Source organism: Kryptolebias marmoratus, linkage group LG15 (genome assembly GCF_001649575.2).
Source record: "Kryptolebias marmoratus isolate JLee-2015 linkage group LG15, ASM164957v2, whole genome shotgun sequence".
Classification (NCBI taxonomy): domain Eukaryota; kingdom Metazoa; phylum Chordata; class Actinopteri; order Cyprinodontiformes; family Rivulidae; genus Kryptolebias; species Kryptolebias marmoratus.
The window spans coordinates 33,969,619-33,974,904 of NC_051444.1; the positions used below are offsets into that span (position 1 = coordinate 33,969,619).

Consider the following 5,286-nt stretch of genomic DNA (forward strand, 5'->3'; position numbering starts at 1 on the left):
AGGAGGCCCAGAGGAAGACCCAGGACACGCTGGAGGGACTATGTTTCTCGGCTGGCCTGGGAACGCCTTGGGATTCCCCCGGAGGAGCTGGCCCAAGTGGCTGGGGAGAGGGAAGTCTGGGTCTCCCTGCTTAGGCTGCTGCCCCTGCGACCCGACCCCGGATAAGCGGAAGAGAATGGATGGATGGATGGATGGATATATATATATATAATTAAAACAAACTGTCTTGCCCATAATGCAATCTTACATTATCTGTTGGAAAAGGAGCAGGTAGAAGATACAAGATCTTATATTTTCCTGCCCCTCTCATATCCATCAACTTATAAACATTTGAATCTCCAAACACAAAAATTAACTTTTCACATTACATGACACTTTAATCTCACATTCTCATCTTTAAATATACAATTATTTAAACGTTTTATATCATCAATAGCATTACTGGTCTTTGAAACACTCTTAGATAACATATTTCCCAATAAGCTCCTTTTTAAGCAGTTTTTTAAGCTGGTTTATATTTGTACTTCTTTTTAACTCATTACTCAATCTATTCCATAAATCTACTCCACACACTGAAAAACAAAAACTCTTTCTGGTTGTTCTAATACATTGTTTTTTAAAATTTCATTTTCCTCTTAAATTATACAAAACAAACAAAGATTTGTATTCCAGGACTTATTCCCCTCAAAACAGCAACACTCTTGGCTAGTTTTGATTTTACTTGGCAAATCTGTGATTTCCAGCTAAATCTATCATCTAATATAACACCCAAAAATTTAATCTCATGAACTTGTAAATCAATACTGTCAATACTTATTTTAATTGCATTGTTTTCTTGTTTCTTACAATTTGTAAATATTATGAATTTAGTTTTATCTAAATTAAATGATCATTTTTGTTTCTGCACCAATGTTGTATTTTTTTATTTCTGTATTGACCACCTCTGAGAATTATTGGATGTTATTGCCAGTACAGAAGATACTAGTATCATCTGCAAATATAATGTATTTCATCAGGTTTGATACTTTGACTATATCATTTATATACAAATTGAATAATTTAGAGCCCAACACTGACCCCTGAGGAACCCCACAAGTTATGTTTAATAAATCTGATTGACATAAACCAGAGCTTGTCGTATGAGTGGAACCAAAACCAGATGCTGAGATGGTAAGTGATTTTATTTACAGGTGACAATGTGCAAAAATCAGTGAGGAGCGGCCAGAAGTATCTGAAACGGCAAGGGGGAGCAAGGTGAGTCTCGGGTACAGGTCGAGACTTGATTATATAATGAAGCAGTAAGTAATTGTCTTTTCTTACAGGTCCGAAGGGAGACGAGGCGTGGAGGCGACACAGAGTATCCAGAGATGCTCCAGGATGAGAAGTATCCAAAATCCAACAGCAGATAAGTTCCACGAGTTAGTGCAGTGGTTAGTTCCAGGCTGACGGGTATGTACAAGGATTGAACAGCAAATCCTGAGGCAAAGGGAAAGAAACAGAAGCAAAGAGTTAGCAAAGCCGTGAGCTTCAAAGTCAGAGTCCTAAGGCTGAGATCCTGACCCATAAGGCACGATGCTCCAGCGAAGATCTGGAACCAGTCGGAGGCTTAAATACAGGTGCTGCTCATCAGGGAAATCGGCTGCAGCTGTGGAGGAATAGTTAGTGGCACCGCCAGCAGGGCAGGGACAAAAACTCCAGATCCTTACTGTACCTCCCTCTCAACAATCGCCTCCTGGCGATTTAGGACGTCTCTCTGGATGGATCCTGTAAAAATCAGAGATTAAGGTTGGGTCTAGTATAATGTATCTGGGGACCCATGATTGCTCTTCTGGTCCGTAGCCTTCCCAGTCCACCAGGTATTGGAAACCCCTGCCTCTCCGTCTGACGTCCAGAATGCAGTTTACAGTGAAGGCAGGATCAATTAGCCAGGCGGGAGGGGGGAGGACGGTAGGTGGGCTAAATGGACTTTGGACCACTGGTTTTAATTGCGACACATGATAGGTGGGATGGATGCGCATACTAGGTGGGAGAGTGAAACAGACAGAGGTGGGGTTAATGAGACGTTCGATTGGGAAAGGGACAATGAAACGAGGGGCCAGTTTTCTAGACGTGTCCTTTAATTGAATGTCTCTAGTGGATAACCAAACTCTGTCTCCAACCTGATATGGGGGGCGGCTGAGCGGTGACGATCAGCACTCCTCTTCTTCTGTTCGACTGTCCTCATGAGAGCTTGTTTGGTTTGTCTCCAAATCCTTTGGCACCTGCGTAGATGAGACTGAACTGACGGGACAGAGATCTCTGACTCAAATCTGGGAAACAATGGAGGATTGTAGCCTAGGGAGGCAATCTAACACTCTTGCTCCAACTGACTCAGGTACAAACATTTTGCTCCTCTGGTCTGGATCCGTCTGCTGGGCCTTAGTGATTTCCCTCTCGATGGCCCAGGTGAGGGAACTGACGAACAAGGTGGGTGGAATGATGGGTTCCTCCTTGTTAGGAGGTTTGGAGTCTGACCAGAGTCTGGACAGGGCATCAGGCTTTACGTTCTTGGAACTGGGTCTGTAAGTAATAGAAAAGTTAAATCTACCAAAAAACAATGACCATCTGGCCTGACAGGGGTTGAGCCTCTTGGCGGTTTGTAGATAGGCGAGGTCCTTGTGGTCTTTCCAAATGAGAAAGGGGATCTCTGCACCCTCCAGCCAGTGCCTCCATTCCTCCAGAGCCAACTTAATAGCTAATAACTCCCGGTTGCCGACATCATAATTCCGTTCTGCCGGAGATAAACACTGAGAGAAATAAGCACACGAATGAATCTTATTGTCAGATGGTGATCTCTGGGAGAGAATGGCGCCTACGCCAGAGTCCGAGGCATCCACCTCCACAATAAACTGAAGTTTAGGATTAGAGTGGTGTAGAATGGGAGCAGAAACGAAACGTGAGTTTAACTCACCAAAAGCAGCTTGGGCTTCAGGGGACCATTGAAAGGGTCGCTTGATGGATGTGAGTTGAGTGAGTGGGGCAGCCACCCTGCTGTAGTCCTTTATGAAGCGGCGGTAAAAGTTGGCGAATCCCAAGAACCTCTGTAATTGGTGTTGATCGGAGGGAATAAGCCATTCAGCCACAGCTTTTGTCTTTTCGGGCTCGGTCTTGTAATATCCCTGTCCGAAAATGAATCCCAGGATTGTTATGGATGAAACACGGAACTCAAGTTTTTCAGCCTTGACAAAGAGTTGATTCTCAAAAAGTCTCTGGAGGACTGCTTGTACTTGTTGCCAGTGCTAGATGGGATCCTGAGAATAGATCAAAATATCATCTAAATACACAAAAACAAAAAATGTCCAGGAAGTCGCAAAGGATATCATTAATGAGAGATTTGAAAACTGCAGGTGCGTTGGTCGGTCCAAAAGGCATTACCAGGTATTCGAAATGGCCCAGGGGAGTCTTGAAGGCAGTTTTCCACTCATCCCCCTCTCTTATTCTTACCAGATGATATGCGTTCCAGAGGTCCAGTTTGGTAAAAATGGTGGCAGAGTGCAGTTGCTGATGAACAGAGTCAATTAGGGGTAAGGGGTAAATATTTTTATGGTTATCTGATTTAGACCATGGTAGTCGATGCAGGGGCGGAGGCTCTTATACTTTTTCTCCACAAAGAAAAACCCAGCGCCGACAGGAGATGTGGAAGTGTGAATAATACCGGACAACAGCGATTCCTCAATGTAGGTCTTCATGGCATCTCTTTCAGGACCAGAGGTTGAACAGTCAACTAGAGGGAAGGGGAGCCCCAGGTAAGAGTTCTATGGCGCAATCATATGGTCTATGTGGGGGAAGAGACAGGGCCTTGGTTTTGCTGAATACTGGAGCCAGATCGTGATATTCAGGAGGAACTTTGGACAACTCAATTTTCTCAGGGAGCTGTCTTTTTTCTGGGAGAGCAGGTATAGCAGACTGGAGACAATTTTTTAAGCAAAAATCGCTCCAAGATTCTATCCTTTTTTCAGGCCATTTGATTACAGGGTTATGTCTACGTAGCCATGGATAACCTAATATCATCTGGGATGTGGGCGATGAAAAAAACAAGAACTCACCCGACTTACGATGATTTCCGGTAGCGATGAAATGTAGATTGGAAACTCTGTGTTTAATGCGAGTGATGATCTGGCCTGAAATGTCCGTTACCAGTAGTGAAGAGGTCATTTCTTGTAGGGGGAGTTGTAATTTGCAGACGAGATCTTTGGAGATGAGACTGTTCGGCACCTGAGTCCACCAACACGTGGACGGAAGTCTTTAATTGCCCGTTGATGATGGTAGTGTGTAAAAAGTACCGGGAGCCGAGAGGTTGTGCCAGACTGCTCACTAGAACCCCTCATTCTTCTAATGAGCTTGATCTTTTACCAGAAACAGACACTTAGCCCGGAAGGGCCTCTTGTTGCCGCAGTAAAAGCGCTTCCTGGACTTGCAACGTCTTTGTTTTTCTTCCAGACTCAACCTGGCTCGACCAAGCTGCATGGATTCTGGCTCTGTTTTGGTAGGTCTGAATTCTGCTCTTCAGTCACTGGTAGCTGGAGGAGTCGTGGAAGAACAGGTAAACTGGGACTTGTAGTTCTTTTCATGTTGTCTTTCCCGTAACTGGTTGTCGAGAGGGATGGTGAGGGTGATTAAATCCTCCAAAGTCTGTGGTTCGTCTCTACCGGCCAATTGGTCCTTGTTACGACTGGTGTCGTAATGTAATTATGTAAATGTGAGTGTGCAGGTGCCCGTCACTGATTGGCTCCCTGAAGACGATGGAGATGTCCAATTGGTGGCCTCCTGGAGGTGATGGACATTAAAGCTGCTGACGTGGACTTCTTGCCAGTCCCTCATCACAACCAGCCACATTGTTTGTCTGTTAAAAACACCATGTGAAAGTTTGGAGCTTGTAGGAGTGAGCTGCCGTTTATGTTTGCTTAGTACGTTTTTGTCATTTGGTTTATTTATTTTTAAATAGGTAAGTTTGGTTAATATTCATGTAGTTTCCTTTTGTTTATTATTTTCGGCATTATAGCTCACTCTGAAGTCATATACTCCACTTGATGTAACATCTCAGTAAAAATACAGCTTTTAAAATAAATAACACTGGAAAATATTTATCTTTTAGTGTGTCGGCTGCTCCAGTAACCCTTCCAAGGACTCCAAAAAGGGTGCTGTGCCTCTCCTGGGGACTCCCTTGTTCTACTGGGGGACTTCAACGCTCACGTGGGCAATGACAGTGAGACCTGGAGGGGTGTGGTTGGGAGGAACGGCCCCCCT

The 5,286-nt window shown here is 44.3% G+C and overlaps 1 protein-coding gene across 1 annotated transcript in view; it reads left to right on the forward strand.

Moving 5' to 3' along the window:
- Positions 1–5,286, forward strand: part of cdhr5a (cadherin-related family member 5a) — a 63,389-nt gene that overhangs the window by 32,211 nt on the left and 25,892 nt on the right. The window lies entirely within an intron of this gene.